Here is a 13,704-nt window from a genome sequence, read left to right as displayed (position 1 = left end):
TGCCAGCAGAGGCTGCTGCTGTGCAGGGAAAGGATTTATTGGCACCAACACTTTCCGTCTCTTTCCACCCCTTTTGGTGGCCGTGCTTAGAAAACCCTTCTGCTGCCTCGGCGTGGGGTTGCAGAGGAGACCGGTGGCTGCCTTGGGGCATTTTCTGCTCTCCCATAGGATGTGCTGGGATGGAGTGTGCCTGGTCCCTGCTAGCCCCACTAAACAGGAGCCTCAGGACAGACTGCACTGTTTGTCTCTAAGTTTGGATTTCTTGAGGGTAAAAAGACTGTGGCAAAATCCCAAGCAAAGTCCCCTGAGGGAGGGATGTGCTGGGAGCTTGGGTAGCCTGGCTCAGGCAGCTGCAGTTGGGAAATGTGAAGAGTTAAAACCTGCTGTCTGCGTGGGATGTTCTGGCAGCCAGACCCTGAGCTCCCCTTGTTCAGGCAGGGGGGACCAGAGGGTATTTGGGGTGGTGGATGTATCTGGTGGCCTCAGTGTTGCAGTGTCACTTGTTCCCCCATTGCATCCCTAGGGCTGTGGCAGCTATTGGGCTGCGGTTGTTGCATGAAATGAGGGTGGTCATCCTCCTTCTCCCATGAGCTAAGAATTTTTGGTCACTAAAGACTTTTAGCTATTTGGAAATTAAACTATCTCAGCTGGAAAATGCCTCCTGCAAGGCCTCCCTCCCCCTTGTGCTTAGACACCGGAAAGTTGTGTTTACTTTGGTCCGTCCCCAGTGAGCATCACTGCGTCTGCAGGAGTGAAGCCTCAGCAAGCTGCTTCTCTCCTCTCCTGCTTCTCTTTCTATTTCAGCACCTGATTTGTGCTCTACCCTCAGCTATAGCTGTTTGTGCCAAGGGCAAAACTTTCCTTTGGTTCCCCCAAGCCATTTGATCCCCAAGGGGGTCATTGTATGCTCCAGGTTACCCTGACATGGAGCTGACTCCAGGATTGGACATAGGTGTCTGGACCTCACTCTAGCAAATCCTTCAGCCACTGATTTCCTGAGCCAGAGGGGATGGGTTACCTCAACTTTCCTGCAAGGGTAAAGAGCAGGGAAGGGTGCAGAGATGGAGATCTTACACAGGGTTTTCATGAACACAGTAATGTCCCCTCTTTCTTTGTCTCTCTCTGCCTTCCTTGCACAGGTTGCCTGTGCACAGGTTGCCCAGAGCAGCTGTGGCTGCTCCATCCCTGGAAGTGTTCAATACCAGGTTGGACAGGGTTTGGAGCAACCTGGTCAAGTGGACGGTGTCCTTGCCTATGGCAAGGGGATGTAATGGAACCCAAACCATCCTGTGATTCCTTTGATCCTTGCCTGACTGTACCCAGTTTGCCCACCACCTCCAGTGCTCCCTTCCTCGAGGTGCCAGGCAACTTTCCTCTATTAATTCACTAATCATGAGTTAAAGAGCCAATATTAACAGGATTCCGTTGTGCTTGCACCCCACTGGGGGCCACCACGTCGCTGCGGAAGGATCCAGGCTCCCGAATGCCGCTCAGAGAACCGGGGAGGTTAATTTTCTCTAATGGCACTTAATGATTTTTCAGGAGACAACCACTAAATCCTGCTTGCTAATCCCATTAGTATTTCAGGATTGTAATTAGTGCATTAAAGAGGCAGCTTCTTCTTTTTTTCCTTTTTTTCTCCAGCTCAGGAATGCTGAAGTTTGAACTGTTTATTAGGCTGGATGTGGTAGAAAACTCTTTGCCTGGCACAGAGAAAAAGTGGGTTTTTGGGGATGTTACAGCTAATTCTCATTTTATGTCCTAGTCCATGCAATTGTAGGGTGTTTTTTAGTGTCATACTTCTACGGTGTCTGAGTTCTCTGTGCTCTCTACAGGAGGGCAGGTTCCTCCTGACCTCAGACATGTAATGGAGCTCATCCCTGAAAGATGATTTCAAGGGGTTTTTATCAACCCTTGCTGGTTTTAGCTGTGCCACTGGGCTCTTGGTTTGCTTTGTATTGGGGCTTTCTGCTTCCTGTCTCGTGTTCCAGCATGGAAGGAGATGCTAGACCTGGAAAGCTGATATTCCAGGGACCCCAAGTGCTGGGTGGATCTCCTGGGATGATTTAGGGACTATATTTACCCCCATCCTGCCTCTTTGCAGATTACTTTCTGGTAGGACCCATCTGAAACCTACCCAAGAGGGAGGCTGGTGTTCCTCAGGTGATAAAATCCTAGAATGGTTTGGGTTGGAAGGGACCTTTAAAGGTCTAGTCCAACCCCCCCCTACCATGGGCAAGGGCACCTCCTACTAGACGAGGTTGCTCCAAGCCCTGTCCAATCTGGCCTGTAACACTTCCAGATATGGAGCAGCCACAGTTGCTCTGGGCAATCTGTGACGGTGCCTCACCACTCTCACAGTGGGGAATTTCTTCCCAGCATCCCATCTATCCCTGCCTTGTCAGTGGGAAGCCATTCCCCCTTGTCCCATCACTCCAGGACCTTTTAAGTCCCTTGTTTGTCTCCTCACCTGGTATTCCCCGTCTCAGGATGGGGTGAAATGGGCTCTGAGGAGCCAGGGATGCTCTTGGCAAAAGCAAAAACACCTCTCTCCATGAGCTGTGGGTCAGGATTGATGGGCTGAAGCTGTTGGAGTGCTGTGGGGCTGCTCCCCTAGATTTTCTCCTCCATACAGACAGAAAAGTAAAACCCCACCATATATCTGTGACAGCAGTAGTAGTGACCGTGTCCTCTCTGGAGCAAGGCCAGCACATACCACCTGATTCTTGATGACAGCTCACAAATTTGCTTGAATTTTGTGTTTTGGACCTAATTTCCAGTGTTGAATCCATCAGTTTTGTACACCAAGACCTTCTGAAGCAGGGGTTAAGTTTTCTTGAGCTCACAGCCTCAATTTTTCCTGCACGGAGTCTCCAGCTGTTGACCGTAACTCTGAGGTACGGAACATTACTCCTAAAAAGATCCCCTGACTTCCATAAATCCACAATCCATAAACATCTCATGAATGGTCCTGAAACGGAAACAAAACATTTAGAGTGGCTGATAATATAATGCCCATTTAATACCTCATGAATTCCATGGGCCATTTAAATCTTTCATGGATAGTTAATGATTATTCATCAGCAAGGAGTCAGGAAAGAAACAAACTCTGAATGTAAGGTCTTAAAAACACTTTAGTTGGGAAACAAAAGTCAAGCTAGTTAAGAGTGAGTTCAAGAGTGTGTGTTAACCCTTGGAAGGGTGTGTCAAATAGATCTCTGAAGGCAAGATCTACCCTTGGGTGTCCTGTCCAAAGTGGTCATTGGGTGGTCATTACCCTTAGACCCATTCTTTGGTTCATCCTATCTTTAGACCCATCCTTCATCCTTAGACCTATACTTAGACCCATCCTTTGCCCTTTGACCCAACCTTCATCCTTGGACTCATCCTTAGGCCCACCCTTTGTCCTTGGACCTATCCTTAGACCCATCCTTTGTCCTTAGACCCATACTTCATCCTTAAACCCATCCTTTGGCCCATCCTTAATCCTTTGACCCATGTGAAGGGAAGGTGAGCCCAAAACCTCATCTGCTTCCCAGCTGTACTTCCTTTTGCCACGCTGGTGTCTGGTCAAATTCATGAACTCCATGGCCTTCAAAGAACAGCCTCTGGCAAGCAGCTGGGGAGAGCGGATTAGAGCATGTCAACAGTGAACTGCAGCAGTGTGACCTGACAGGGCTGAGCCCTGGAGGAAGCACTGAACTCTCCCGAGGGCTAACATGAAGCAGCTGCTGGAGAGGACTGTATCGCTACAGTCACATTCCAGGCGTGGATGCAGATAGTGAGGTGTTCTGGTGGATGAGTCTGTTGACCCAAAGCCTTCCAATGGTTGACTTCCTTTCCCTTTAGCCCCATTGATGCTGAGGTGTTTTTTTGGTGTGGGTTTTCCAAACCACGATGAGGATATCCTGGATGGGTGAAGTCAGATGTGAAGTTCACATCTGATCTGATGATAGAACACATATCCATTTCCTTCTTTTCCTTTTATTATTTGCAATTCTGAACCAACTCTAACTTGACACTTGCCATCTTGTGGGTGTTTTTCTCCATCCCACATAACAGAGAAACCCCTGAGAACAGGATATCTACTATGGCACTTGGTTCACACATCTAGCATCCTGCTGGGGTCATCTAGCCAGAAAGGTGAAAAACTGAATCATAAACCACCAGAAACTTAGGACCAGAGGTCTTCTCCATGGTCCTCACCTCACTGAGCAGCCTGTGGTTAGACTGTCCCTCAGAGTTAACCATCTAAGCTGGTCTTAAATGCTACTGAGTGATATGTCATTTATTCTGCTGCTCTGCAACCTTTATAATAATGATGTTTCCCCTTGTATCAATTCCAGTCTAGCAGGTAGATCGATTACTTGATGTTCTGCATGGGCGGGATTCGAATGAGCAGCATGGAGATAGCTCTTGTGCTTGGTGTCTCTGACATTTCCTGGGTTTGGATAGGCAGGTGGGCTCTTGGTTTTGGGGATGAGCAAGAGATTGATGTTTGCAGAGCAGGTGGATGCAGCAGGACACTACCAATATGTGCAAATAATCCATATGTAGTGTCTTTCAAGCTGGCCAGGAAGCCAAGGGCATCCTGGCTTGTACCAGCCATAGTGTGGCCACAGGCCCATGGTAGTGTCTGTCCTCCTGTGCTAGTCACTGCTGAGGCATCTTGAATCCTGGCAGCAGTTCTGGGTTCCTCATGACAAGAAAGGCATTGAGGGGCTGGAGAGTGTCCAGGGAAGGGAATGGAGCTAGGGAATGGGCTGGAGCACAAGTTGCTGTGGGGGCTCAACCTGGATGAAAGAAGGCTCAGGGGAACCTTCTGCTCTCTTCAGCTCTCTGACAGGAGGTGCAGCCAGCTGGGGTCAGGCTCTGCTCCCAGGGAACAAGTGATGGGGGCAAGAGGGAACAGCCTCAAGTTGTGCCAGGGGAGGTTTAGATTGGATATTGCAGAACATTTCTTCACAGAAAGGGTGGTCAGACACTGTCACAGCTGCCCAGGGCAGTGTTGGAGTCACCATCCCTGGAGGGATTTAAAAGCCATGTGGATGTGGCACTTGGGGACATGGTTAGTGGTGGCCTTGCAATGCTGGGGGAATGATTGGACTCAATGACCTTAAAGGCCTTTTCCAACCTTAACAGTTCTGTGATTCTGTGATCTTCAGTGCTGTGTTATTCATCCTGTTTAGTGCCCAAAAATGTAGAGCCCCACCTGGTACTTCTGCAAGGGAGAGAGCACCGAAGTGAGGGAATTTGGAGAGCAAAATGAGCAGCATCTCTCCCTGTGTTTCCAAATAATCTTTCTGATTAATCTCGGTGCCTTTGACAGTGAGTCAGGGCTGTGGAGTTTTGCACAGGTCCTGGAATGTCTCCAGCTCTCTCAAAGTATGGTTTGCACACTGTGTCTTGACAGTGATGGGTAGCCTCCGTAACAAACTGGCTCTCTGCTGCAATTATCCCACTGCTCTGGGCTGCAGTTCTCCTTAGGTATGTCATTAATGTTAATTACTGCTGTGGTATTCCATCAAGAGGCACAGGGGCTTTAACATGCTTGGAGGAGAAACTTTTCACCGTGTCCTTTAATGAGAATTTGAACCTCCTTTCACCACTTTGAAAGTGGTGAGCGTGATTAGGCATTTAGATAAGGATTAACATCCCGTGGGGAGTTGGGGGTGAGAGGTGGCAGAGCTCTCCTGCTGCTGGCACCGTTGCCTGGTGTGCTGCCTCCAGGCTGTCCATGCAGGAGCAGAGGGCACAAGAGATGTCAAGTGCTGTTGTGTCCTGGGGTGGTGACCAGGAGATGGATTGACTGCTGTTGGTCATGACACAAGACACTTGAGCTCTTCACAGCTCTGTCTTCCAGTTGTGGCTTTGCAGGAAAGGCATGAAGCAGCTCCTCCATCCACACCTTTGTGGTCCAAGGTGGGTGTATTTCAACACCAACCTGCAAGCCCCTACTGACCTACTGCTTAGGTCAGCCCTATGTCCAAGCAGGTGATGGCTTGACCAAGTGCTCTGGTGGCTTCCTTGGCAATAACAAGATGAAACCCACGAAAGCAGGGATCACAGGCTTCCCAAAAATAATGAGACTGCTCTGACTTAGAATCCTAGAATCACAGAATGGGTTGGATTGGAAGACACTTTGAAGATCACCGAGTTCCAATCCTCTGCCACGGGCAGGGACACCTTCTACTAGACCAGATTGCTCCACATCCAACCTTAAGTGGGGCATAGTAAAGTCCTGGCAGAACCATTGTATCAAACTGAAAGCAGGGATCACAGGCTTCCCAAAAATAATGAGACTGCTCTGACTTAGAATCCTAGAATCACAGAATGGGTTGGATTGGAAGACACTTTGAAGATCACCGAGTTCCAATCCTCTGCCACGGGCAGGGACACCTTCTACTAGACCAGATTGCTCCAAGACCCATCCAACCTGGCCTTGAACATTTCCAGGAATGGATCAGCCACAGGTTCTCTGGAGAACATGTGCCAGTGGCTCCCAAACCTTCTCCCATGAGAAGTTCGTCTGTCCCTGTGGTTGCCCAGAGGAGCTGTGGCTGCATTCAGGTTTGGGTTGGACTGGGTTCAGAGCAACCTATTTTAGTGGAAGTTGTCCCTGCCCATGCTAGGGGTGTTGGACTAGACCTTTAAAGGTCCCTTCCCACCCAAACCATTCCATGACCTTACCACCTTTGGTTGGCCACAGCTGGTGGTGCTCATCCCCCACTGCCCTTGTGTGTCCCTCAAAGGAACATAACGGTGGAAACGAAGAAAACAGAAGGAGCTTAATGAGAAACAGGTCCTGCTTCAGGATCCTGGCAATTAGCTCCTCCAGCTCCTTCCCTCAGCAGCCTGTGTCTGCTCCCAGCGTCGTTCCTGCTCCTGCAGCACTGTCTCGTCGGTGCATGAATCCCAGGAGGTGGGGGGAAAAAACCTGTGTGGCTTGAACTCCCTTCAAAGAATTTCCCAGCTTTATAATTTGCAGCTGTAATAAAAAGTTCCACTTTGTGCTTTGAAAAGAGAATAATAGATCAGTAAGACTTGAACCTTAAAATTCAGCCATTCAGGGAAGTGGGGACAGGCACTTGGATAAATATTTAACTGCCGAGGCTTTGATATGAAGAACCTGCTTTTGCTCTGGCCAGAGGAGGAAGGGTTTGTTGCCTCTTCCAGGAATGAGAAGGATAAATGTAACATCTGGTAGATTTTATCTATTTATTTTTTTAATATCAAGCCAGTATTGTGTAGAGCTTGTTCAAATCTGGTGGATAATGAAGAAATTTCAGCTGTTCAGACAGGTTCAAATAAACCACTGGCTTTGCCTTAAACCCTGAAAATGCCAAGCAGCCGGTGCCTTCCTCGCTGCACAGGGATGGATGTGGGATGGCACCAGGAATGGGAGCTGTATGTTTATTCTCTGCATAAAAGGCGACCTGGAGACTCCTCCTGTGGCTGAGATTTCTCCAGCCATGCTAGTTTTGGTGCAAACTCCCCAAGCCTGTTTGGGGGTGCTCCATCTGCTGGGCCAGGGAAGTCACTTATGAGCTTTGTGGTTTATTTGGGAATCCCTGAAGAGGAGGTGGATTTTGCCAACTATGTGCCAATATGGGAATGCAAGAGGAAGGGAGCAGAACTGGGAGCTCTTCTTCTGGAGGGGGATTTTGATAAGGGCAAGGAGTGACAGGATAATGGGGAATGGCTTCCCACTGCCAGAGGGCATGATTAGATGGGATATTGGGGAGAAATTCATCCCTGTGAGCGTGGTGAGGCACTGGCACAAGTTGCCTCATCCCTGGAAGTCCTCAAGGCTAGGTTGGATACGACTTGGAGCAACTTGGGCTAGTGTAAGGTATCCCAGCCCATGGTAGGGGGTGGAATGAGATGAGCTTTAGGGTCCCTTCCAGCCCAAACCTTTCCAGGATTCTTGCAGTAAAAAATGCCAGAGTAAATTTGAGGGGTTTGCACATGGATGCTGCTGACCTGGGCCAGAGCTGACTGCCTGGTGTGGCCATGCTGCCGAGACGCTTGGGAAGCACTTTACCTGCTCCTTCCTCTGATTTAATACAGAATATTGTGCAATTAAGCCAGTCAAAAAGCCATAAATCTTCTGGGCTGAATCCTGACCGAGGCCGTGTGCTGCAGGCCAGGCAGCAGCAATCTTTAATCCTTTGCAGCTGAAATACCGATGAGAGGATTTTTTTTCACCCTCTACTTCCCTTCCTTTAAGAGAAATGCTTGGGTTGAAATTGGAGTGTGCTGAGGAGAAGCAAAGCAGTGAATAAAGTATAGGCTGGTGCAGTTGGCTGAGGGTCAGCTCCCCTCTTTTGGCTAAATTTTAAACCCCTTTTAATTTCTTTAATGACAATAATAGTGGAAGTGATGACAAATGCCTGCAGAGAAAATAGTTATTTACCCAACTTCCACATTTTCTTAAGGAAGAGGGCATGGAGGACTGAGTGCTGCCAGGTGATGTGTTCCCTTTGGGATACTCTTTGAGATGGCCATGGGTCAGCTGTATGTTGTGCTGACAACTCTGTGGCTGTTGCATCTCCACTCCCTGTAACATATAGATCCCACTGTGCCCATCCTGGTATTCCAGCTTCTACTGGTGACTGCTTTCCCAGCACATCCTGCTCTTCTAGCCTGTGTATCACCCAGGGACATCCCAGCACAGCAAAGCTCTGTGTGTCCTCACCAGGCACCTTTCTGTTGGAGACCCTATAGCATCCCTCCCATCCCTGCATCCCACGCTGCTGTCAATCCCTGCCTTCCCGCTGGGCTTCCATGCACGCAGAGCCTTGCTGGGACTGAAAGGAGTGACGGGCCCTTTGTCCCGGGTGTCTGCTCCTGTTTTTCACTGCCTGTTGAAACCCTCTATTTTTTTTCCAAAGCTGGTGATAAGCGTTTGACTGATTCCACAGAGCAGGCAGGGATGAGCCATTCAGGCTCGATTGACACCTAAAGGGATTTGCATTAAACGCTTCAAACTAGCTGGGCCTTTTTTTCCTATTTTTTTTTAAACCATCATCATATATTTAGCAAATTCTTGCACGAAATTATGTCTCTAATAGTTGGCATTTACCTATCTGAGCATGGAATCTCTCCCAGTGAGCAGCACTGATTTTCCTGAGCATCCTGTGGCAGAAATTAGTCCTGATGCTCCAGCGAACTCTGGTTTGGGGGGCTTGGTGGGGAGTGCTGTGTCTGGTGTCCCTGTGGAGAGATGCAGAGCATAAAGGAGGAAAATGAGGATTTTGGCTATGCAAGAGGGTCAGGGGATGGTGAGAGGTAATGGAGTGGAACTGATGGGGGTTGCTGGTGAGAGGCTGCTGGTCTGGCAGCAGTTGTGGTGCTCACTGGGGGAAGGGCTGAGAATTGGTGACTTTGGAAAATGTCCAGAGAGCCGAGGGCTGCATGGGGCAGAGACTGACCCTGTCCTGCTGGTGGGGAGCTTGATATCCCTGCAGTGAGGGGTGCTTGATGCTTGCAAAGCCCCCAGGATTGTCTGGCTTCACAACCTCCTGCAGCAGGGATGGAAATGGGACAACCATAAAGAAGGGACCTGGGGTTCCTGGAGTGGCAGGAAGATTAGTCAGGATGTTCAGATTTAGGGTTCTGCTCTGAATCTTGTGGGAAAGGAGCCCTTGTCTCCGTGGTGGCACTTTTCCTGGCATCCCTGGAGGATGCTGTAGTCACCCCAGGGTGTCTCCTAGATTTTGAGGGGCTTCAAGCCTAGAGATGGACTACACATGGTTCTCTTTGCTCCCCCAAAACCCTTTAAAGCCAAAATAAAACATTGCTGGTACATAACTGTCTCCCTGCTCCCTCTGCCTGGTGCATCACAGCGTCCCTCGACATGGGCTGAAGCCTCATTTCAGCAGTTGTCCAGCTGTGACTGGAGGAAAATGGTCCTTCCTGGGTCTGTGAGGTATCAACACCATATAAATGCCCCTTTGGCAGCTCCTGAAGGGAGGGAAACTTTGCAGAGCTGTGCTGTGCTCTCCCTGATGTCTCCTTGGCTTCTCCATCAGCAACACTCTATAATCACAGGAATGTTTTAGGAGGAGCACCCATCTTTTCCACCCCCTTGGCTGAAAACTTGGGAGCTTCTGGGAGAGGGCTGAAATGGTGCTTAATGGGGGGATTAGTGTAGCCACTCACCCTGAGCAGTGAAGTGAGGCTGGCTCGCATCATCTGCTGGACTTTGCTGGTTCCTCCTCAGCCAGCTGGGACTTATTCTGCTGAGATACGCAGCAGCGAGGTGCAGCCTTGCTCTGCTTCCTGGTGGGAGAGGTCTGCTGCTGTGCTGGGGCTTTATCCATATGGAAAATTGAATTAAGCTGATGTTTTTCCTTGTGTTTTTTTCAGTTTTTGTTTGTTTGGTTTTTGTTTTAAAAATCCCCTTTTTGGCTTTTGCTGTCCTCACTGGGTTTGGGAGCATGGAAGGGAGTGATGCCCAAAGGACCCTGGCACAGAGGAAGGGGTTCCTCCTGCCCAGTTGGGATGAGGTGTGGGAACTTTGGTCTGTGCTGGGTGGTTTAGGCTGTGAGGACCATGATGCATTTCCAGCGCATGATTTTCCCCATCTTGGGTAAATGAGGGGAGAAAATACTTGCCATAGGTGGATGAAACTGCTCGCAGGTACTGGAAGATGAGGTGTTTAGGAGTCATAGCACATGGGATTTATGCTTGTATCTCTGCTTGCCACCTGATTTGGGGGAGCACTGATAGTGTAAGGCCAAGGCCAACCACCCTAATTTCACCTTGAGATGTAGTGATGCAAACAGGTGGATCATAGCATGGTTTGGGTTGGAATGGACCTCAAAGCTCATTTCATTCCACTCCCCACAATGGGAAGGGACATCTTCCACTAGACCAGGTTGCTCCAAGTCTGCCCTTGAACACTTCCAGGGATGAGGCAGCCACAGATTCTCTGGGCAACCTGAGCCAGTGCCTCACCACCTTCACAGGGAGGAATTTCTTCCTAATATCTCATCTAAATCTCCCCTATTTTACTTTAAAACCATTTTCCCATGTTCCATCACTATCTATAGAGCCATGGAATGGTTTGGGTTGGAAGGGAGCTTATAGATGATCTAGTTCAAACCCATGTAGGAGGATGGATGGATGTAAGAAGCTGGTGGGGAGCAAGCTGTGCCCCTCATGGCAGCAAATCCTTTATGTGGTGCCCGTGACTGGTCTCATCCTGCACCCCTGCTCCAAGGTCCCTGCAGCAAAGATGGTATGTGACACTTTTTTGCACAAGCAGCCCCAAACAGGGCTTGGTTTCTCCATGTCCCTCAGGCACCCCAGATGCCTTGTCCCCAAACCAGGCCAGGTGCTTGCAGCAGGATACCTTTTCCCTGTGAGCCTCCCATGCCAGGGGAGCTTCCACGGGTGAGGATGCTTCTGCTGCAGCATCCTACTCCACTTCATGCTTCAGTCCCTGTTCTCCCTCCTTTGGAATAGGGATAAGGGCTCAAGGCCAAGGTGAGACAGTCAACCAGGCCTCACTGGTTGCCCAGTTGGATCATGGTGTTTGTGTGTATTTATTAATATGTTTTTTTGCCCTGAAGAAACAGAGAGAGAAAAATATCTCTCTGTCCAAAATTACTCATCATTCCTAATAATGAGAGCTGTCACCGGCCCTGCTTGGCGAGGAAATGATGCTCACAGTAAATATTTGGTCTGGAACTGATTTATGGGTGGAAAAAAATGAGATTAGTGGCTAATCACTGTGTTTCAGGAAGCGCTTTGGGCTCAGTGCTGGGGTTGAGCTAACAGGGAGCTGAGGCCATGCCCGGGCCAGGGGAGCTGCACTGGGGGTTTTGGTGGAGACACTATGGTTATGCTGCTGGGTTGGGCTGGGATTGAGCAGCAGTGATGGAAAGCTTTGAGGCTTTGAGGGCCACCAGGCAGGATTAGATTGGATATTGCAAAGAAATTCTTCCCTGTGAGGTTGCTGAGGCACTGGCACAGGTTGTCCAGGGAAGCTGTGGCTGGCCCATCCCTGAAAGTCCTCAAAGCCAGGTTGGATGGGGCTTGGAGCAACCTGTTCTAGTGTAAGGTATCCCTGCCCATGGTGGGGAGTGGAATGAGATGAGCTTTAGGGTCCCTTCCAGCCTAAACCATTCTGTGATTGTATGAACATCAGCCAGGGAGCTGGCAATGTGCTGGACCCCCATGGGCTCCAAGCCAGAAGAGCTGCTCAGTTGGACAAGCCTGGAGGCAATCATCTGTCCCATCCTGAGCCCAGTGCACCCAAAGAAGTCGTCACAGCCATCCTAAACACAGCAGCAGCTTTTCCTGTGTGAGGAAATAATTACCTTATTAGAGGACAGTTTAGTTTTCTTCTGTTAAAGTGGCCATTTCCTACCTCCTGGCAGGGCCAGATGCCCCTGGGCACTGCTGGGAGCTGGGGTGGTGGGAGATGCAGAGTTTCATGGAGGATGGCTCACTGGCAGAGGGGAGCAGGAGTCTGAGTTCAGAGGCATCTCTGACCCACTGTGCTGGACTTGAGGACTGTGAACAGTTACTTTGCCTGCTCTGTGCTTGAAGGGCAATCTCTGCCCCAAATCTCTAAAAGGGCTGAGCTGCCCTTCCCAGGAGCAGCTTTGGAGCAGGCAGATGATGCCCCTCTCCTCCTCACACTGTTGCAGCATGGCCAGGGTGGGAGCCGATGAGCTAGAGGGGCTCTGCAGTGCCAGGAACCTGCCCTGCTCTGCATTGCAAATCCTTCAGGTTTGATGCTGCTTTGGGCCCATCTGAGCCAGTGGAGCGCTGGCTGGTCCTTGTCACAGAGCAAGGCAGGCAGAAAAATGGAATGATAGGTGAGAGGTGGGCATATCATCACCCCCCTGCTCTGCAGCATTTCATTTCTGATGAGCATTTCTCAGTGCTTAGGGTTTTCCACACCACAGGACAGTCTTGCTCCTTCACAAGCTGTTTCCTGGGAATCTACTCAGGCTGCTCGTATGCTCCACTGCAGACCACACCTTGTTTGTATCCATTCCCCTGCTTGGGCCCTAAAATGGATGTAGGTGACATTAAGTGGCATTAAATTGGGAGCAAGTGCAGAGTGTGGTGGAGTGATGGTGATCTGGGTGCCAATGTCTTGGTCCCAGTGGGAAGGAGCCAGGACAAGCTCTGCTGTGATGCACAGAGAGCAACATCTCTCAAGCTTAGCAGCACAGCCAGTGCCTAAGTCCATTTTGGGTGCTGTAGCAAGCAGTCTGCATCTTCTCCTTATCCTTCCATGCCTCAGTTTCCCCTGTTTGAAGCAGGGCTGGTAGTATTGGATGGTGATTAGAGATGTGAATGAGCTCTGTGTGATGGCTGTCTTTGAGAACAAGTTTTACATCATTTACATCTGAGGCTGGATGGACAGAGCAGGACATCCAGCCCTCCTGGCCCTAAGTGGGACAAGGGTGTTACCTGGGGTCTCATGCCAAGGTGTTCAAGGACTTAGGTGTTACCATAAACACCTTTTAACTATCAGTGAAGTTCACACAAGTGCATTTAGGTTGGAAACCTCGGGATTGAGGCACTGAGGAGTGCTGCAGCCCAACCTCTGTGAAAAGGTGTTTTAGGGGATATGATAAGGTCAGCCAGGCTGGGGGTGTTGGGGTTTTGGGCCAACTGACCCTTTTCAGTCAGGTTTTGCAAGAGGAAAAGCTCTGGAATGTTGCTTAATGAAAATTG

At 49.6% G+C, this 13,704-nt stretch overlaps 1 protein-coding gene across 1 annotated transcript in view; it reads left to right on the top strand.

Moving 5' to 3' along the window:
- KSR2 (kinase suppressor of ras 2) overlaps window positions 1–13,704 on the top strand; it is a gene marked incomplete at both ends in the record, with an annotated part of 68,097 nt that overhangs the window by 10,427 nt on the left and 43,966 nt on the right. The window lies entirely within an intron of this gene.

This window comes from Acanthisitta chloris, unplaced genomic scaffold, assembly GCF_000695815.1.
Source record: "Acanthisitta chloris isolate BGI_N310 unplaced genomic scaffold, ASM69581v1 scaffold3175, whole genome shotgun sequence".
NCBI classification, from domain to species: Eukaryota; Metazoa; Chordata; class Aves; order Passeriformes; family Acanthisittidae; genus Acanthisitta; species Acanthisitta chloris.
Note: the sequence above shows the minus strand (reverse complement) of the source record. Positions and strands in the feature narration are given on the sequence as shown.